Source organism: Epinephelus fuscoguttatus, linkage group LG7, assembly GCF_011397635.1.
Source record: "Epinephelus fuscoguttatus linkage group LG7, E.fuscoguttatus.final_Chr_v1".
Classification (NCBI taxonomy): domain Eukaryota; kingdom Metazoa; phylum Chordata; class Actinopteri; order Perciformes; family Serranidae; genus Epinephelus; species Epinephelus fuscoguttatus.
The window spans coordinates 34195017-34218078 of record NC_064758.1 but is presented as its reverse complement, the minus strand read 5'-3'; the positions used below and the strand labels follow the sequence as shown (position 1 = coordinate 34218078).

Sequence of the window (23062 nt, the reverse complement as noted above, 5' to 3'; positions counted from 1 at the left end):
GGATTTCACATACAGAATATATGAACAGTACATAAAATATGATGCTTTTCTACAGATTGAATGACTTCACAATATGGAAAGTTATTTAAATTAGTGTCACCTCCACCCACTACAACATTAACATGCTGTTCAGACACGAATGCAAGCAAAGGATATAATATGTTGTGATATAACATCAACAGGCGGCTATTTCCTGCATAATGACGGCATTTACTTTTGATACTTCAAGTACGTTTTGTCAAACTTAGGTACATTTACACCAGTAAAATCTTGAAAACAGGACTTTAACTTGAAATGACGCATTTTACACTGTTGATTTGTTATTTTTACCGAAGTAAAAGATCTGAGAACATCTTCAAACACTGATAATATCTTCATGGTGTCAAACTTTTTACCCTGTTCAGTAAAACGTTTTTGCATCAAGCTCCAGCCAGCATACAACCGTTCACAGCAGTAAACCACAAGCTCATATCAGATTCTGACTAAACTCTGCATCCATCCATTAAATCCAGTTCTCTGGTACTCGTACCCACAAGATAAGAAGCAAATCGCGTTTGCTCGTGCGAGATCACTTTGACCACAATGCCCTTCAGACAGCGCTTCTCATCGCAGAATCAGCCAAGAGACACTGAAAGCACTGTTTGCTCGATAAATCAAAAAGCCAGTAAAAAAAATTGACAGATTGAGGTTAACCAGCTTCACAACAAAACCTGCTCACAAACTGCAAAAAAAGAGAAATGCTTCCGATAGATCCAACATCCTCCTCATGTGACAGAATGAGGCTGATCACAAACTTGTAACACTGTGAGTGAACCCAGCAGCTGCTGTACCTGGTAAAGCTCTCCGGGGAGAGTGCAGGCATGGATGCATCCCTGACTGGACTTCATCCTTTAACAAGAGTCTCCTCTTTGGACCCAGACCATGAAATTGTTAGCTTAGCAACAGCAGCAGCAGCAGCAGACGATCAGGATTAACCGGCAACTTGTTCCATCCAGGTTATTGACTGAGCAGCAAGGCCTTCGCTATGAGCAGCAGCAGCGGTGGCGGCTTAGAGCCAGAAATCAACAGCTGACTGAACGAGGGCAGGCTGGGTCAGACTCCTGACCACACTTTGGGGTTTACAGCCTCTTAATATGAACAACTGGGGTCAGACAGGAAACACAAGGGGCCATTATGAGGTTGTTAAGCGTGTCTGCATCATCTGCCAAATTAAATGACACATTTTAGATGCTTACTTCACTTGTGTGCTTTTCTGTGGCTGAGATGGTTTAAATCTGGATATCAGGTGTCTCTTAATTCCATTTCCTGTACGTTTTAACTGAGTGATTTAATAACAGAGGCACTAAAATGATTGAAGCAAGTCAAAGAGGCTTTACTTTACAAACACTCTTCCTCTTATTTATTTACTTCTTTCACTACACTAATAAATGATTAAACAAATAGCCCTGCTTCCTGAATGGGACGGGACACACCCGGTCACTTCTTTAAATTACACCATGTGTAATGTTTTTAACGAGCACTTTATCAATTACAGTCTCTGAATAATGCGTCTTTCTTTCTTCACAGTCGTAAATTCTCTCTCATGATCTAAATTAAGGTGCAAATTCGATAAATTCAATTAATGTGGAGTGGGGCTACTTGTCACCAGGAGGATTATTATTACTACATTGATCTGAGTTTGATTTAGTTTTGACTGCATCATGGTGGTGTCACACAATGTGTCTCTGTACAAAGGATGACATGAGTCCAGCCTGGTACAGTACAGTAAAGGCACCGGCCACTAGATGGTGCAGGGATGATTATATTTATATGTGGAGAAGAAGTTCATTTGGAGGAAAATGGCCTCTGGAACATGCATGTGCCACTGAGGAATATTCATAAGCAGTTATTAGCTCAGCAGAGTCAAATTCAGCTGGGATGACTGATACAATATAGATGAAGAGAGTGGGAGGAGGAGTCATGATTTTTAGGAATCAACACTATTAATCATCTGAAAGCTATAATCACTACAAGACCTGCTATTTATATCTGACGGAGCAGCCCGGCAGCACTGACTAAACCAGCAGTTTCTCTGTGACAACGCACAGAAGTCACCGCACAGGCTGTGATTTCAAACTGGTGGGTAATCACCAGTGCACACTGGCAACCAGGGCTGCAACTATGTGGCTGGGTGCTATATCAGTGTTACATATCACAAGAGACTAGGAATCATCTTACATCTTTTATATCTTTATATTGTATGTGTTGTCTTCTCCTGGTTTTAAATGCTGTGTTACAGTAAAGTAACTTTCTTAACTTACATACTAGAACAGCAGTCACCCTAAAATAATAATAATGATAATAACAGACTTCATTTATTTGTATTTATCTATTTTCTTGGTAGTGACTGAAAGAATGAGATCATGGATAGAAGCAGTCGAAATGAGTTTCCTCCGTTGTGGCTGGGCTCAGCCTTAGAGATAGGGTAAGGAACTCAGACACCCAGTGGGAGCTCGGAGTAGAGCTGCTGCTCCTTTGCATCGAAAGAGCAGACCCAGAACACGCTGGTGCAATTATATATCTCATCTGGCCTGGGAACGCCTCAGGGTCCCCCACGAGGAGCCCTAATTTTTTCCATATCACTCAGCCCCATAGACTGTATAAAACAATGGATGTAGCTACTCTGATTTCACATAGTCAGCATTTTGGCCACTTTTTTTTGCTGCCAGAGGTGACCATATTTGAATCTGACTCATAGACTGTTTCCACTCAAAGCAGTGATGCACTCAATGATGCGTAACTTTAAGCCTTAATAAAATGTAAAAGGGTGAGTTTTAAAATAAATTCATCCCCCCGTACAGTTGTCATGAAGTGGAAAATTATCTATAGAGACGAAAACTGTTTTTGTACCAGGCTGTTCAAATAAAACACAAGAAGTTTGTGCTCTTTATTTTTGCTGTTAAGTCTGGCATTTTAATATGAAGGTCTATGGGGACTGACTTGGTTTTGGAGCCAGCCTCAAGTGGCCATTAAAGGAACTGCAGGATTTGGCACTTTGCATTGGCTTCATTTTTCAGCCCCGGAGGTTGCGGCTTGCTCAGCCGAAGCTGCAACTTTTAATCACAAACCAAACGTCACAATATCGTGAAAATCTTTATGACAATATGCTGGAGACCCAATTTGATATCTTTAAATAGCTTGCCTGGTCCAAAACTAAAAAATAACAAGTTTACACTCAAGTGTAAGACAAATAACAACAGCCAATCCTCACATTAGAGAACCTGGAAGCAGAAAATATACAGTGCATTGGCTTTAAAACTGTCAGTAGTTAATCAACTAGTTTATCTTACAACTTCTAAAAATCTAAACCTTCATCTGTCATGTCATGATGTTCACGCTGCAGCAGACAGCTCCGCTTTATCAACCAGACAGGACCTATTCAGCCTCAATAAAAGGCCAGCCCTGGACCCTGTGGGGTGAAGACGAGCATCGAACCTTCATGTAAAAAAGACACGGAGGGAGGAGATGAAAGATCTGTCAGTCTTTGTGTTTGTCTCTCCGGAGACGCTGCAGGGTGCGGGTTTGGCTGTGGCCTGAGGTTGGCATATAGACAGCTTGTTATGCAGCGTGCTACAGTGAAATTTCCCAGTGGAGACTTGGAGAAGATACAGATGTGGCCTCCTTTACAAAGAAACAAGGCAGAACCATGTTCATTACAATAAGACACGACCTGGTGAAATGTAGAGATGTAAATCCATGTGAAAAAATTACCACTGTTAATTTTCATTTTATAAATTAACACCAAATAGAGCTTGAAAGTTGCACGATAAGCTAATGGGAGAATTCCGCTGTCTGCTGAGTAAACTGGCTGTCAGTGTTTAAAACATCACGCTGGTTAAATGTCATGTCCAGACTGCAGCCTGTCTTATCTCAGTTTCCCGTTTTCATGCATTATTGATGAAGGCTGGTATCACACACACACAAGTCAGTGTCTGCTCTCGATGCTTACATGCTCTTTTGAAGACGCCCACTGCAATCAGACAAAGCTGGAAGTGATCATCGCTTATACCTTCCCGAACGATTTTACTTTACATTTCTTGAGAAAACTTGAACAACAGTAGAGTATCTTGTGACTGGATTCACCCGTTAAGACAAAGACAAGAAGCCAAAGGACATCAAAATGAAACCTGTGAATTTGAGATGCTACAAACAGACTGAATGCACTGGTGGTAAAGGTAACCACATTAATTTCTGTGCTTTAATTACATGAGATTTGTTCCTCTGTATTGTTATAACAATAGCTGTAGCTGACCTCTGACTCTGACTGGTAACACAGAGACCCTCATGATGAATGATGACTTCACTCAGCCCAGTCGCCAGAATAAAATGTATGAATAAAATTGTATGTTTCTGCAAACCATGAATGTTTCATTAGTAGATTTCATATGGTTCATATCAACATTTCTCAAGAGACGTATTTCAGTTTACATGTATATGAGCGGAGTTTCTTATCAGGAGGAGGAAGGGATGGTGGATGGCTTGGGACCTAGGTGAGATGGCTGCCAAGCTGCGTGCCACTGTTCGAGACCTGTGACATTTACAGTCGTGTTTGTGGTGATAAAACCTGATATTTTTAAAAGGACGTCAGGACATTTCCAGACATGTTTGTGGCAATGAAACATGGTATTTTTAACGAGATATTGGGACATTTTCAGGCGTGTTTGTGTTTAATAAACAGGTGATTTTTAAAGATTATTTTTTATGGGCTTTTTGCCTTTATTGACAGGACAGAGAGTGAAATGGGGAGACAAAGAGAGAGTGGGGACTGACATGCAGCAAAGGGCCGCGAGCCGGATTCGAACCCGCAGCCGCTGCAGCGAGGCGATGCTTCTGTACATGGGGTGCCGGCACTATCCACTACACTACCGACACCCCAGCAGGTGATTTTTAACAGGACATCTGGACACTTCCAGTCATGTTTGCTATGCATCGACAATATCCAGTTCTTTTTAATGAGACATTTCCAGCTATGTTTGTGGCTACAACAGCTGGTATTTTTAAGATGATGTCGGGACATTTTTAGCCGTGTTTGTGGCAGCAAAACATGATTTTTAACATGATGTTGTGATATTTCCAGCCATGTTCGCATAGACCATATCTGGTATTTTGTAACTAGGCTTTGGGACATTTCCAGCCTTCTTTGTGGCAACAAAACCATGATATTTACCTTGACGCTGTGACATTTCCAGCCATGTTTGAGGCAACAAAACTAGGTATTTTTTAACATATGTTGGGACATTTTCAACCATGTCTGTGGCAACAAAACTGGGCAATTTTAACGAGACGTCACAATATTTGCAGCCGTGTTTTTGGTGACAGAACTAGGTATTTTTAATGAGATGTCAAGAAATTTCCAGCCTTGTTTGTGGTGACCAAAAGAGGCATTTTTAACAAGAAATTGGGACATTTCTGGCTGTGTTTGCATAGACCATATCTGGTCTTTCTTAAGTAGACTTTGGGACATTTCCAGCCATGTTTGTAGCTACAACAGCTGGTATTTTTAAGATGATGTTGGGGCATTTTTAGCCGTGTTTGTCACAACAAAACCATGATATTTACCTTAACGCTGGGACATTTCCAGTCATGTTTGAGGTGACAAAACTAGGTATTTTTTATAAAATGTCAGGACATTTTCAGCCACGTTTGTGCCAACAAAAATTGGCAATTTTATCGAGACAACGCAATATTTGCAGCCATGTTTGAGGTGACAGAACTAGGTATTTTTAATGAGATTGTGGCTGTTTGTGGCTGCAAAACTGGGTATTTTAAGCTAAAACATGATGTTTTCCTAACCCTAAACAAGTGTTCTTTGCACCTAACCATAAGCACACATTAACCACAGCGCTATCACAACATGAAGTTAAAAAACTGAAAGATAAGGAAACATTTCTGTTCATATAAAACAAGCTTTACATAACTGTGGTTTGCAAAATTATCCAGTGCCAACAATATTCTGCCGACTGGGTTGCTTCACTACACTGAATGTATTTTTTTTATCATATCTTATTGTGAAATAAGTGATATCAGCATTTTGTTTTTGGTCTTAAATTATGGCAAGAAAGTCCGAGCTCTCCTTCAGAAATCCCACTGACAAGATGGCTTATTAGTAGGCGTATTGGCAGTGCAATAATAATAAATAAAACACCAAAGCCAGCACTACTCTGCACAGTCTGAGCACACAGCCCTGGCTACAGGAGCTGTGAGCTGAAGGAAACAGCACAGGATTATCTGAAACCTCATCTGATAGCTCATCATGACTCATGTTGTCAGCGGTCAAAAGGTATCTGTCTAGCATCATCTCCCAAAGAGAACCAGTCTGGCTGTTTGTGATATCCGGGAAATTCAAGAACACAATGAGGCTCAGGATATTATGGAGAAATTAGAACCTGGGAAAAATATAAATTTTTTTTTTTTTTTTATAACACTGTATCCCTGTAATACAAGAAGGGTGGGCTGCATCACAGCAGAGTGATTCATGTAAATGACATCATCATGCAGTCAGAGCAAGCTCCTATTCTCACCCCGAAGAGGACGTCTAGAAAAGCAGTAGGACGTTGTGATATATTTTCTAATGTCTGTCCTACAACTGCAAGTAGCAACATGGAGCACTTTATTTTATTAGAAGCTTCAGTGACAGTAGCGGTCAAATCTGCTTGCGTCAGTCTCTGTAGGATCGTAATGCTAGCAGCAGAAAAACTTAATAAAAATAAAAATATTCATGTATAGATGTACAACATATATTATAAGATTAAAGTTTCCATCATCCTGTGTTTTCTCCAGAGCTGCTTAATGCTTAAAGACACAGTTTCAGCTGCTGTCGTAAGAACTGACCTTGAGCGTTTGTGACTGTGTTTTAAAAAAAGCAACATAATCAAAGAGAGGGGAAAAGGTGTTTGCTTTTCATTTATGCTGATAAAACATGACTTGAACACTGTTCAGGGTCTGTTAAAACCCAATAAACCTATAATAATATAGGCAAAGAAATTTAAAATGTTCATGTGACCCAGATCAAAACACCAGAACAAAGTTTCTCTTTAAGTTTTCTAAAGAACAAAAGCCATGCTAACATGTCTGAGGCTGTACTTAGACACAGTGCTGCTTACATCAGAAAGCTAACATGCTCACAGTGACAACATATTCTCGTTTGGCAGGTATAATGTTTACCATGTTCACCACCTCAGTTTAGCATGTTAGCAAAACAAAGTGTACCTGAAGCTGATGAGAATGTCATTTAGTGTTTGCCCAAAGCCACTTACAACAGCTGAGTCAAAACTCCGCAGGAGCAAGAGATAGATCTCATCAAAAGGAGTTAAGGAGCTGAATGTGCTCAGCAATTCATGCGAATCTGCCAGTTGTGTTACTGTTATTCTGTATGCAAAGTCTAGACTTTGGTCTGAAGGTGAAAAGCTCATGAGATTTCCAAAAGTAGCTCAAGGGGTTCATCATCTGGGGAACGTGAATGTGTTTGTTGGGTTATCTTGGGTTTAAACCAAAGGATCTAACATTTAGAAACATTTTAGAGACAAAAGGATCCAACATTTTGAATTTAACTGACATTATCAATCCATTCATTTTCTGTAACCACCTATTCTATTCAGGCTCACAGGGGGAACTGTAGCCTATCCCAGCTGACTTTGGACAACAGGCAGGGTATGCCGTGGACGGGTCGCCAGACGATAACAGGGCTGACTCATAGAGAGAGACAAAAAAAATTCTAAGTGCATGCAAATCTCCCAACTTGTCAAATATCGCTGTTTGGTCAGCGGACTGTCATGTCTGCATATGATGCGCTAGGTGTCCTGGGTGCGTCTGTTGTTGACATTCCTAGACGGCATGTCAACACCTCGTATTTAGGTTTATAAATTATCATGGTTTGGCTCAACATTGATACAGGAAGTGAATGCTAGGCTCCTGGGTGAAAGTCCAGTGTTTGTTGGACCTGCCTCTTAGGGACTTTTCAGCTTCTTAAACTACATTATTATCAAGCGGCATTTCAAACTGACACCGCCATATCATACCACTGCAAAAGGATGCCTTTTTTTGTTGGTGTCTGACGCCGAAATCACTGACCAAGCGGCGGTACTTGATGACGGCAGAATAAGAATGGGTTGCAAAAGCCCACAGTGACACAGGGAAAACATGCAACTCCACACATAAGGGCCCCAAATGGCTGGCGGGTTTGAACCCAGAACCCCCTTGCTATGAGGCGACAATGCTAACCACTGCGCTGCCCATCTGTTGTGTTTATATATTTATTCCTAGATCCAAGATACATGTGTTTCTTTAAACAGTCTATAGGAACAGACTGATTCATTCATTGATCAGACTTCTTGCAGTTTAAGATGCTTGTGCTGCAGATACTCTAAAAGCTCCAACCTGTCATACTGTGGCATCTCAGTGCAGATTGAATAAAAGCACACAACAGAGTAGAGGATTCAAAACACACAGACAAGTCTAAAAGCAATCATGAGAGCTTTTCCACCAGTTGCCTTCCTTCTGTCCCCGCTGACACTCCTGAAATCACAAACTGCAGAGTTTCATTACAGAGAACTGCAGTGACTTTCTGCAGCGCTCAGGGACGAGGCACTGAGGCACGAATGCGAATGGGTGGAGAAAATGGAACATGACCAAATTTCAAGATCTGGACGAAGACCCAGAGTGTCCGCAGCCCACTGAAAATAATCATATAATAGCAATACTGAGGGGTATAATCAAGTTATATCTTTGGCTTAACTGATCAGCGGACATGTTGAAAGTTGTAATCCCAAAATCCTCACCTGGCAGTCTGTTTCACCTCAGAGATACTGCTCAGCTCTCATCTTATTATATATATCAGATTTATTCCCTCTGTGGGAAGTGTATGAATACAAGATTACTTGCCTGTCCAAAAATAGATCTCTCTCTCTGTCTTTAGCACGTTTCTCAGAAAGTCTCAGGAGGCTTTGATTCCTAAATGAACGGTTGCCAGCTGAGTGCTGAGACATTTCTCAGCAGCATCAAGTGGAGAAGAGAGGAGCATCTCAGCCTCTTTAAACTGACAAACAACAGAGGAGGTTCATGAAACAAATATCAAAAGCTGTGTGCTTAGTTCTGACTGGTTCTGTTTCGTAAATTAAAGGAACAGTATGAAAGATTTAGGGGGGTTTAGTGGCATCTAGCAGCGAGGACTGCAGATTGCAGCCAGCTGAAACTTCTGGTTAGGATTCCGTCAGTGTTCATTGTTCAGGAGGTTTTTACCAGGAGCCGAATTATCTATAGAGGTCTCTTCCTCTCCAAAACAAACAGATCAAGTGAGTAAAACTGGTAAAAACATTGAATTAAGCAGCTTCACATTACAAATCAGTGTTTCTCTGATGCTTTTGGCATGTTGAAGACTGTCTAGTAGCCCGGCACCTGCTAATGAGTGCTCACCTTATGTCTGATCCAGACGTTCTGGAGGTTTTTACCAGGAGCCGAATTACCCACAGAGGTCTCCTTCTCTCCAAAACAAATAGATTTGGTGATTAAAGTCGGCAAAAACACTGAAGAAAGCAGTTTCACGTTACAAATCAGTGTTTATACGATGCTGTTTGGCATCTCAGAGACTAGCCTAGCACCTGCTAATCCGTGCTTGCCTTTTTTCTCTGATAACTTATGATCCATACATTCAGGAGGTTTTTATCGGGAGCCAAATTATCTGCAGAGGTCTCCTTCTCTCCAACACAAACTGATTTGGTGATTTAAACAGGTAAAAACACTGAATAAAGCAGTTTCATGTGTCAAATCTGTGTTTATTCAATGCTGTTTGGCATGTCAGAGACAGGCCACTAGCCTAACACCTGCTAATGTGTGCTGGCCTTTGTTTTCTCTGATAACTTTAGATCCAGACAATTTGGAGGTTCTTACCGGGAGCCGAAAACAAACTCTTTTGGTTATTTAAACCGGTAAAAACACTGAATAAAGGAATTTCACATCAAAAAAGTCAGTGTATTTCTGTTGCTTGCGATGGGGAGGGGCTGTGTTTGGTTTTTCTGTTCTGGGCTACTGTAGAAACATGGCAGTGCAACATGGCAGACTCCATAGATGAGGACCTGCTTCCTATATAGATATAAGCGGCTCATTCTAAGGTAATGAAAACACAATGATTCTTATTTTCAGGTGATTACACACTATAGAAAACATACTGATAATATTATATTCCATTTTTGCCAAAATATTCCCCCTAAATCCTACACACTGGACCTTTAAAGGAGTAAACCAGAACTTCATTGACCCTTTAAAAGAGTCTGTCAGATACTGACCCCACATCGCTGACAGGTGTGATTTAAGACACAGGACATCCTCTCCAACAAATAGGAAGAGCGGCAAAGTTTCACGCTGGACAAGTGTGTCATACAGACAGCAACAATTCCTGTTTACAGCGCCTGAGGCTTTAAATACACACGTACACACGTCTCTTCCTTCAACTCTGAGATAACATCAGCAGGTCAGTGTCGACCTTAGCGGGGCTCATCCTTGTTTTTACCAGTGGAGTAAGAATAGACACTGAGAACAATGAATTTAAAAGTAAAATGAGGTGACATGAGGCCCGTCTGCACCAAAACTATAACTAATGTCCTTGTAGGACATGGGTAAATATGCCTAATCGTTACCATGGTCACAAATCACACATGCTTCTAAATGAAAATGCTAATTATGCACACAAAAAAAACATAAAAATGTGGAATGATAATCAATGCTTTGGACAGGCATGATTCACAGTGCTGCAGAAGGGTAAAATGATGATTCATCCAGCTTTTTTTTTAATATTCACCAAGTCACACAAACCTAAATCAATGTACAGCCTTGCCTCTCCATGTTAGACAATCAATCCAGTCACATAGCTCATAAACTACTTTTTATTTTACTCAATCTGATATTAGCACCCTATGTCCACTACACACAGTAGTATTGTCCACACAGCATCCTATCATGAGACCAGCCCACCTCAGGGCCAGTTTCCACTGTGCAGGGAGAACAATGAATGTGCTACTGTGGGCTACTGTACTGTATATGGGTGGTTACCACCTGAGCCCCATGACTAAGACAGATGTGTCAAATAAAAACCACACTCCTCCTTGTTTTACTCATGAAACAGCCGCAGCACAGAGCCAAACCCATGCTGGTGTAATTCTCATTGATGCTCCCTCTCCCCGGATCACATGCGCCCATGACTCGGGTCTACTTTGTCTCCTCACAGCTCACTCATTCACTGAATCTGCTCCATCCCATCATGTATCGCCTTACCTTTGCGCTCCTTATATCCCCTCTTCGGTATCGATAAGGTATAGCTTCCCCTGCATATTGATCGCTCAGCTTTCTCCCCAGCTGCCTTTGCCGGGGAGTGGAGCCGCCGTGTAGCCGCTGTCCATGTTCATCCTTCGGTACTACTGTAGCTCACACACTCGCCTCGTATTGAGCCACACTCACCACGCCTTCACCCGCCGGCTATTATGTGAACAAGCCCCGCATCCCCTCCCTCCTTCCCTCCTTGCCTCGCTCCCTCCCTCCCTCTGCCTCTCATCCAGCAGCTGCCGGCCGGCCTCATTCACACTCAATCCTCATAATAATGAGGTGTGATGGCCTGAAGGCTGGGTTTCTGAGTGTCGCATCCCTATGTCTGTATAATATTAAACTTCATATGTAGCCTACATATTACTGCATCTATGAATTTTCATTCGCCTTATGAGAAGCCTTAAAGCAAAGTATTTAATCCCCGTTTATTCTGACCAGTAATGACCTTAAAGGGGAGCACCGCCTAAAATAAGAATTCCAATATGTTACTTCCATGGCCTAGGAAAGTTTAATCAGTATTTGTGAACATGTGCTACTCTACCTCAAAGCCAGAAACAGGAAAAGTGAGTCTCAACCTTGTGATGTCATAGGGTAGGACGGTACACTTCATTTACCAGAAGTCAGAGGTCAGAGCTGGGAATGAGGTCACACGAGCCCTGTCTCACTTCGAAGTCGACCAACATGGCTATTGATTTTGAAACTGCTATGGTAAATGTGTTGAACGAACTGGAATGTACATTTTCTTTAAAAGCAGAACAAACCGCTGCACTGAAAGCTTTTATTAAAAAAAAAGGATGTGTTTGCAGTCCTTCCTATGGGGTTTGGTAAAAGTTTAATTTACCAACTGGCTCCGTTGATCGGGAAAAAGATGGGACTCAGTGAAAACCCAGTGGCCGTTGTTGTTTCTCCACTAGTTGCTCTCATGGAGGAGCAGGTCAGGGAAGCGACCTAGCTGGAAATCACAGCCATGCAACTCGGAGTCCACAGTGAGGAGGAAACCCGCAATGACGACAACAATCTTTCCCAGACATCATCACAGCTCATCTCTGCTGCAGCTTGCTGGTCTGTTTACTGTGGCATTGTGCTAGCCTACGTCACACGTTTCGTTTACTGTGATTGGTTTTCCGTCTTTCCAATTGCGTGAAGGGGCACTTTGAGGGACAGGCTAGTGACTTGCAGCGACAGAAACCAATGAAAAAAGCCATCCTTTAACGTCAGCATTATACGCGGCAGGTTGCTGTTATAGTCCAACACCCAGCGGCATCAGGGGGGAACGCCATGGGACAAGGACAAAAGTTAAAGCGGCAAAAGTCTGATTGGGGCAGGCGGGAGGGGCGGTGGATGGGGCTAACAAACAATGACTTTCACCCAACAGCCAACAAACCGAGGGTGCCTTGCACGCCCTACCTGGACATGGAAAGTCCATGACCAAAAGTCAATATGTGATGAGGTCAGAGTGAGAATGTGTTGGAGAAATAAGTCTAAAACTTGTGATGTCATAGGATAGGATGATGCATTCAGTTTACCTTAGAAGTCAGAGGTCGGAGGTGGGAATGATGTCACACCCAAGCTGATTGCATTACAGTGGAACAAGTCAGAAAATAAAGATGTTGTTAGCCATACCAGTTGATAACATCACTGTTACCTCTCTCAGGGTGCTTTCACACCTGCCCTGCTTGGTTCGGTTCAGCCAAACTCAAGTCCGTTTGCACTCTAAGTGCGGTTCGTTTGGGCAGGTGTGAACACAGCAATCACACTCACACTGCGCACCAAAACAACCGGACCGAGACCTTCTTGAAGAGGTGGTCTCAGTCCGGTTACAAACAAACTGTGGTGCAGTTCCGACCTGGATCTGAACCAACTGCAGTCACATGACACATTGTTTGGGTTAAACATGAGCATGTTACAGTCCTGGAGGATTATTAATGTGCACCTCCTCCTGTACTGCCTTAATATGCACATTCAGCACATCCAATGCATCAAAACATTGTTTTCTAGTTGGAGCTGTGCCTCGTTTTCAAACTGTATGGTTTGACTAAAATGAACAATAACAGCAATATAGTCCACGATGACCAGCGCTAAAATCAACCTGCGTAGTTGTCCCTCCATTGTGACATTAGAAAGTGTCACATTTATCTTTTTTTTCTATCTTTTTTCTTTATCGTTTTGTTTACTTCCTGGATTTTTCACGCATGGAAATTCTGACCAATCAAGAGCAGCTTTCTTGCGCAAGACATTTGATCTGGTCCACTTGTAAATGCTGCAGTGAGAACACGAACCAACTCTAGGCAATTATACAACTTTGTCACAAAATTAGTCCCAAAGCAAGACAACTCTAGGTCTGAATGCACCTCAGTGACAGCTTACAGGCCCCAAACCGTAGCTGGGAACACGCTGGCTTATTTGCATTAATTTAGCTTGGCTCGTTATTAGCTGGTAACTAGTCTCTAGCCTCTCACTCTGCAGAAGGAAGGATAGCGAGGAGTTCAGGTGCAGTTAAACAACAATGGCTTTATTACAGTGCTCACCACAAAACAATAAACATGGCCTTCTCATGAGGCTGAACAGTAACCCCGAGCTTATCTAGACACTTACTTCTACTGCTATCATCACTCTTGCCACATGAGGTCTTCATCATGACACACCCGAGAGAGAGAGCTGCTTCCCTCCACATACTACCAAGCACATGTCACACACTCACAGGTTACCCACAAAAAAATAGGACTTCCTGGTACAAATGGAACGCACCAAAAGTCTAGAGCCTCTCCATAGACAATAAATGGGAGAATGATTTTGTGGATCCACAGCAAGTTTTGCTGTTTTGTTTTTTTTTTTACACCCAGATAAGCTCATTATATTGTGGTGTTGTCAGTTGTGTAACAGTAAGTGTACCCATATATTCAGAACATTCTCCTTTGTGCTCTCAGTGTCATCTGTAACATCTTTCACCATTCATTGTCTATGGAGCAGCTCCAGTTTTTACACCCTGTGACACCACAAATTTGAGTCTTCACACTCTAGTTTTTTGATTTAGGAGAGAGTTGCTCATGTTTACATGTATTTTCAGACTTTCTTAGATCATAGAGGTAACATGTTTGGATTTTTAAAATGGGTGTAGTTCCCCTTTAAGTTATTTAATTTTAGTCTGTGGCAATATCACCAAAATTCTTACAATATTCATGCAGGAGCACATTATGTCTGTTGCACTCAGTATTACATTTCTGGAGTCCTTATTGTACCATATAACATCAGTTTATTGTTTATTAATATGCTCATTAGTTGTTTCCATGACAACAACTATTCCCTCGTCCTGGGTTCATTTACAGTTATCACTGTATAATCAACAAATGATCACATTACACCCAACCCAATCAAATTAGGCCTATCAAAAACAAATATGGGCCATGACAAACAAATAGAAAACATGTCAGTAATTAAATATCAATGATAAATTAGGTAAAGCTTTAGATGACAGTCTGTAAACCACTGTGTAGGTAATTATTAAGTGTATACAGGGTCAATAAAATACTTATCAGGTACCTGTAATCACTGTAAGTACAAAAAAAGAGGTCAGGGTTTGGTAAGAAGGAGGTAAAAACTTTGTGTTTAAGAAGGACCAAGATATTACTGACATTGTCCGTATCTTTTAAATTTCTGATTATCTATTTAATAATTACAGGGTAGTATTATTACAGTTTGTCAAGGCAGGAACAATGTGCTAACAGTGTTTATACTGAATGAAATATCAATATCAATATATATAATTATTATTTACCTTTTTCAGAATGATAATATGATTAATAATAATATTGCAATAATATGATATTACAAAATGATTTTGGGAAACTGCATGTAACATTTTCTTTCATAAGTTAAGTTATGTGTTTTAAAAACAGGCCTACAGCTGAGTTTAATTGCAGTATCTACTTTGTCTTCTTTTAAATCACAGACCTTGTTTGTACCTTGTAATTATTCAATATGTACTAGCCATTAAAAATGTATAGCTCTAGGTCCTAAATGTTTTTTTACCCTGCTGTTTTTCACTGCATTAGTCTTTGGCTGAACTACCATACATGGCCTCAACAAGACAAAAAATGACCTCAGAGACACAAAATGACCACAAAGAGACACTAAATGACTCCAACGAGACACAAAATGACCTCAAAGAAACACAAAATGACCTCAAAGAGACACATAATGACCACAAAGAGACACGAAATGACTAGAAAGGGGAACAAAAAGACTACAAGGAGACAAAAAAATGTCCTCAACAAGACAAAAAATTACCTCAAAGAGACACAAAATGACCTCAGAGAGACAAAATGACCTCAAAGAGACACTAAATGGCCACAAAGAGACACTAAATGACCTCAAAGAGACACAAAATGACCACAAAGAGACACATAATGACCACAAAGAAACACAAAATGACCACAAAGAGACACATAATGAACTCAGAGAAACAAAAAATGACCTCAAAGAGATACTAAATGACCTCAAAGAAACACGAAATGAACTCAGAGAGACAAAAAATGACCTCAAAGAGATACTAAATGACCTCAAAGAAACACGAAATGAACTCAGAGAGACAAAAAATGACCTCAAAGAGACACAAAATGATCACAAAGACACACTAAATGGCCTCAAAGAGACACAAAATGACACAAAGAGACACAAAATGACCTCAAAGAAACACAAAATGACCTCAAAGAGACACATAATGACCACAAAGAGACAAAAAAATGACCTCAAAGAGACACAAAATGACCTCAAAGAGACACATAATGGCCACAAAGAGACACTAAATGACCTCAAAGAGACAGAAAATGATCACAAAGAGACACATAATGACCACAAAGAGACACAAAATGACCTCAAAGAAACACAAAATGACCTCAAAGAGACACATAATGACCACAAAGAGACAAAAAATGACCTCAAAGAGACACAAAATGACCTCAAAGAAACACAAAATGACCTCAAAGAGACACATAATGGCCACAAAGAGACACTAAATGACCTCAAAGAGACACAAAATGACCTCAAAGAGACACAAAATGATCACAAAGAGACACTAAATGGCCACAAAGAGACACATAATGACCACAAAGAGACGCATAATGACCACAAAGAGACACAAAATGACCACAAAGAAACACAAAATGAACTCAGAGAGACAAAAAATGACCTCAAAGAAACACAAAATGAACTCAGAGAGACAAAAAATGACCTCAAAGAGACCCAAAATGACCACAGAGACACATAATGACCACAAAGAGACACTAAATCACCTCAAAGAGACACAAAATGACTACAAGGAGACACATAATGACTAGAAAGAGTCACTTAATGACCTCAAAGAGACATAAAACACAGAAAGATGCTTAAACACTACAAAGAGCCAGAAATAACTACAAGGATACACAAGATGATCTCAATGGGGCACAAAATGACTACAAGGAGACCGAAAACAGCCACAAGGAGACACAAAATTAACTCAAGGAGAAACAACATGAGCTCACAGAGACACAAAACCACAAAAAGATGCATAACAACTACAAAGAGACACAAAACACCGAACAAAAGAGGCAAACCCGCCACAAAGTCTGTGTGTTTTGCTCCTACTGTATGTAACAGAGGTGTTTGGGCCTTTTGCATACCCGTGCCTGTTGTCCTATAATCCACCCATGATATCATAATGTGATGTCTCCTCACCTGCCGTGTCCAATAACTCTGGGCACTTTCAGAAAATAATAGTATGCTTTACAGTACAACTGTGGTATTGTGACACCTTTCCTTTTAAATATTTATTAAGAGGTTTCTGTCTTTTAGTAAAATGACTGAAGGGGATTCCTGGCAGTGCAGCTAACAGGTTTTTTATGTATGTTTTAGTCTGCTTGGATGCACTGTGTTTGCACAAAGGATTTTTCCCCCTGACTTCCTTTGACCTGCAGCAATAAAACAGGATCTACGTGATAAAAACACGAGGTGCTGAGGAGGATGTATTTAGCATGTGAGATAACTGACAAAACACAGGAACCAGTGGCAGTACAAACATCTTTGATTTTATTACAGTGTGTGTGAACGACAACACCAGCAGCTACAAATGACGATTCAAGGGACAATGATATCATTTGATGAATGTCCTTGAGCCAGAGGTTTATTTCTATTAGCATATTCAATGGCAGAAAAACTGTGCTACTTTTAAAAAGGGAATTTACAGCTTACCACAAGTTGACCTAAATTGAAATGTGGGTCAGACTCACAATCAGCACTATTTACAGAGGAAAGTTTACATGTTCAACAGCAAAAAACAGATTCAATCAGTTATCCGTTTTCTAAAATGTCACCAATAGCCTCAAGTCAACTCATAAGTTCATGTCGCTTTACACATCATTTAACATCTTTGACACGAGCAATACAAAAGATACAACTCTGCTGAACCGGGGCGTTGGTGTGCGTTTCACGTGTGATATTCATTTCAGCTCAGGAGTGACGGTGCCTCTAAAATATTCATTACTGTCTTTACTCTTCACTCCGCTGGTAATTTTCCAAAGAAGCTCGCACGGCAGCTTTGTTAAAGTCACCAAAAACAGAAGTTTAATTCAGTTACACAAATAAACCCTGAGTTAGTACATCACGGATACACTGACTAACTGCATTTTGGAATTCAGACGCCTGATAAATGAAGATGAACTGCACTGCCGTTACTGTAGGTCCTCACAGTCTACAGTAGATGCTGCAGCCTGTCAGCAGAGCGAGGCTTCCCCACCCCCCTCTCTGTCCGTGGATTTCTGACATCAGACATGAATAAGTATCTCATTAAGATCCCCCAAAACCATCTGTTCAGTGAGTCTCCTCCTTACAGGAAAACACAGATGAGGATTCCCTCGTTAGTCTTGTTTCCTTCATTAGGAATTAAATTCTGTCATCACTGGCAAGCTGTATTTTTAATATATTCAGGGAAGACATGAGTCTGTTTTTGTTGTAACTGGCGTGTAAAACTCTCACTTTACATTTTACAATACAAGCTTAAAGTCTGTACATGTAACACTGTAGGCTGCTTTGCATGTGTACGCCATTTTACTTAAACTCTCTAGTATACTGAAGTATGGCGTTCATAAAATTTTGCCAGTCTGTGTGCAGCTTATCATCGGTCTTCATCATTTGGCACAAATCAAGATGCAAAAATCTACTTCATAACCACTGCATGCAACATTAACCATGTGCACGTATTTGTTTTATGCATGACTGACTATGCATGCAATCACTTTTCCGTCTCCATTGAAGCAAATGTTTCTTGGCAGATGCTTTACACGAATGCACCCACACCTCACATAACAATGGAAACTGAAGAAGCTGAACAACAACATGAAGCAATGACTAAATCTGTGGTCTCGTATAAATACTTTAGAGTGCGGCAAATGTTGTGTACAAAGATTCTAAAACCAATTTGAGCAATGAATGGAAAAATAATCTTGTGATGAGAAAGTTTTGGAAACTTGGGCAAGTCTTTGTAAGCAAACAGTGGAAGAAAGGAGGCGTCATTGGGCAACGATACCCACCAGAAAGACCTCAACAAATGTGTCTTGGTTAAATGTTGCATATTGTGAGTGAGATGTGTAGGAAGGAAGTAAAGGTTTAACTTTCCTTTAATATCACACAAAGCATCATTATTTAGGTTTGTGAAGATCAGTTTAAACATAAATATTCAAACTTCTGCAAGAGAAACAAGCTTTATTTTCGGGACAAACTGATCAGTAGACAACATCAAAACTTCACACGTCCTGGAGCACCCGGACACCTTTGGCTGATATTCCAGGATCTTGTTTTGACTGCAGCATCCAAGAAGTGCTCTGTCACTGATGATTGGCTGCCAGCTGCCTCCAATGAAAGAGCCACGAGTGAAAATTAAACAAAGAAATAGCTAGAGGACTTTCTCTGCTATTGGCCTACATTTAAGTATTTTATTCATTTATTTAATTATTTTAAAAGTAATTGCGCCGACGATAGCTGATAGCCAATTTGCATCTGTCGTCCCTTGGCAGGAAGACAAAAACACAACAGAGCAGCACAATACGGAAGAGTGTACTTTAGATTTTTAACTGAGAAAGCAAAATGACCAAAGGCTATAAATCTGAACTGCAGCACCCAGTCACCCCAAATAGATGCTCTACTCCTATTAACACTGCCAGGATCCTCTAAGAAGAGGAGGTGTGAGAATATGAATCATTTTAAACATCAGACATGTATCAGAGTGAAATAAGAAGTTATCAAAATCGAGGAAATTATATTTTTTCAGAATATTACAGTGATGATCCCTCTCAGGTCATGGTCCATGTTATTAGCCAGCAGTGTTTGCACAGTCTGCCACTGCTTATTAAATCTGCACGACACTGTGTAAACGATGATGTATTAGTCTTTGTAATTATGTCCATGTGTTCAGTTATCTCGTGGCACATGGCCAATGTGTCGCTGTCAGTCTCCACCGCAGCATTTGTCTGCGACAGCCTTTGTGCACATGTTGTAATGGCAGTGTTGAATGTGTAAGCAGGAGCGGGGTGAAGGGGTGGAGATGATGCACATGAGGGGACCGATCTGTTCTCACATATGTAACCTGTTGAATTTCAGTGGTTTGACATTGTACGTTTTGGCTGTCACAGGTACATGTTTAAAGGAACAGTGTGTGAAATTTAGTGGCATATAGCAGGCATCTTTTTTTGTGCAGGAGGCCCCTTCCTCTCAAACAAGTGACCTGGTGATTTAAAATCGGTAAAAGCACTGAATAAAGCAGTTTCACATTAACAATAATAAAGCATTGCAAAAGGGCTACGAACTATGGAGGCTGTGAAGAGTGCAAATTTCCCTATCCAGAGCCAGTCTCTGGTTTGTCGGTTCTGGGCTACTGTAGAAACATGGCAGTGGAACGTGGCAATCTCTATAGACCAGGACCTGCGCCATATGTAGATATCAGCGGCTCATTCTGAGGTAAATGAGAAGCCCCCTGTTCAGAGTATGAATCTAGGTCAGATTTTTTTTTTCTCCATGCTGTTATTAAATCCAATTTGGGTCAATATAGCATCGGCTACTGATACTAGGTTACCAAAGTTAGTTATGGGTTGGGAATAACTGGGTTTCCAACCAAACCCAAGAGAATGGGTTGTTTTGATCCAGTGTTATTTTTGTATATCCCTGATTTGTTATTTATCCAAACAGCACCTGGGGCACCAGGTGTTGCCGAAGAGCCCTCTGGAGGTGTTGTGGGCCTATCATCTAAACACCAGTGGTGGAGGGTACCCACCTGATGACCCCAATGAAGCTTGTACCCTCCTTGAACCCCCACCTCCTCACCCAGCATGGCTCTAACTGTCACTCACAATCACAAGTGTGCAACAACAACTGACCTGCTTAAACTCCACCTTGATTTAAGTTAGGGAAGTTCTTCTCCTGTTAGTTTCTTCTCTCTTCCCTCATCAAAATTAGGGAGTGGGGGGGGTAAAGTGTGCGGCCTGGTCCGGCAGGTGAGAGTCCGCACAGCATCTCTCCTTGGCTCTGCCTTCCCTATGCTCCTTCTTACTTTCCTATCCACCTAACCTTAACCCTTTGGCTCTGCCTCAGAAACCCCAGATCACACTATTACTCCCACTCATAGTCTCAAGAAGATGCATCAAGGGATTATAGCATCTAGTCCTAAACTGAATCAACACAATACTGGGTTAATTTACTCACATCCTCGTGGTTAGGAAACAAATGGATTCCCAGTTAAACCCAAGAGAATGAGATTGTTTTGATTCAGTGTTATATATCTTTTAATATTACCCAAACAACAGAATGGTTATTTTGACCCAGTATTAAACATAACAAGCTCAAGTTTCACCTTAAACTGATTTTTTTTGTTTTTGTTTGTTGTAGAAAACAGTGTGCATATGACATCAAACCTGCAGAAGACATATATAATATAAACAATCCATAACAAACAGCGATGTGCAAATTTTAAAGGAATACTTGACCTACAAAATGACCATTTGTATATCAATTAGTCATGCTGTGTTACTTTGAATTCTTGCACAATGCTTTGTTTTTTCATGTATCCACAGCAAACATATTGATTGGGGAACATGTCTAACAACAGCAAAACTACAGTATATTAAAACATCTGTTTACAAACTCGTGCTGTATAATCCAAGTCTCATTTAATCAGGTGTGTGATTTTACTAAAATCTTTACTACTGAAGTCTGGCTTTGAAGAGAGTATGTGTATGTTTCACTTTCAGTTCAGTTTTAAGAAGTAAAGTTTGAGTAAAAATACATTTGTTTGGGAAGTACTGAGCATATGACTGGAGAAATGAGACTTGTGTATGTGTGTTACGTAAGAGTTTGCAGTTTTACTGTTGTTAAACTTGGTCCACATTCACTCAGTAAATCAATATGTTCACCATTTTCTTCATAAAATCATAACATGTGATGACTTATTGATATACAAATGGTCATTTTGTGTGTGAAATATTCCTTTAAGTAGCTAAAGTTTATTGTAACAGGTCACAAGTTTAAAAGGAGGGGGATATTTTTATAGGTTTCAACCAAATCCTGCTTCAAAGACAGAACAATTTGAACTGAGGTATCAAATATTTATGCACTGTACCCACTTGAAGAATTACAAAGGGCATTGTAGTCTACAAACTCTGGGGGCCTCCCTCAGCTGGAGGCCCTCAGTAATCAGTGACGCTATTCACCCCATAACAACACCCAGAATAATATGTTGTCTAGTCCATTGTGTGTGTGCCCCTGTGCTCTGTGACAGAATGTAAAGCTATGCAGGTCCTGCATCACGTCTCCTGCTCTGAATGTAACTTGCTTTTCACATGTCTGAGATTTTGTGGTGAATAAAATGTCTCGTAAATACTGCCAAGCTCTGTTTTTCTATTCTAGTTGTGTCTGTCTCCAATTATCATCGTGTCATTTAAGGCGTTATTTTTAGTTTTTTTAAGTCTGTGCTTTCCAGCAGGAGCGCATTTGCATAATATTTGCATTAGTAAAATGCAGACTTCAACCAGTTCAGCAGGATGAGGCGAATGCAAATATTGAACTTGAATTTCCATTTTGTAATAGAAAGAAAGTGCCCCCAGTGAGCCCACAACACCCACTTCTCTGGCTATATACTGCCCCCAAGTGGCTGATGGGAGTCCAGTGAGGAGAGGAAACTCGGTGAGCAGACAGCAGAGTGAGTAGCTGAGGAGGAGACGAGCAGCACAGGCAGGTCGGTCTGTGTGTCTGCACAGGAGACGGAAGGAAACAGAGACATGAGGGTCGACAGAGTGTCCAGGTTTGTTATGATTTGGGAGCAAATACCTGCATGATTGAAGTGAGGAGAGGATTAGATAAATGTAAGACTGAGGCTATAAATTACTAACAAGGTACTGAGTGCTGCTCAGGTGTGATGTTGTGTTGTTATGGTGTAAAATGCACTTTTATTTAAGTAAGACAGCTTTGCAATATAGTCTAATGGAAATTCTTGTTATGATTAATCGGCATCAGTGGGATTTAAAGTTCGATCTAATACATATACAGGGAGTTTGACCCCTGGGCATAATTATAATAAGTGACCATTTATTGATTTTATTCTGTCATGCAACATTAACTGTGATTTATCGCCATTTTTGTTAAATTCTGCAGGGATATAGGGGAGAGCGGGGTCGGTTGGAACAGTGGG

General features: G+C 40.7%; 1 protein-coding gene across 1 annotated transcript in view; it reads right to left on the bottom strand.

Annotated features, from left to right (window-relative positions):
- frmd4bb (FERM domain containing 4Bb) overlaps window positions 1–11543 on the bottom strand; it is a 34793-nt gene extending 23250 nt beyond the window's left edge. Inside the window, exon 1 of the mRNA XM_049580675.1 lies at window positions 11305–11543. The gene's annotated coding sequence lies outside the window, so the exon portion shown is untranslated. The remainder of the gene's footprint in view (window positions 1–11304) is intronic.
- Window positions 11544–23062: the final 11519 nt, after the last annotated feature.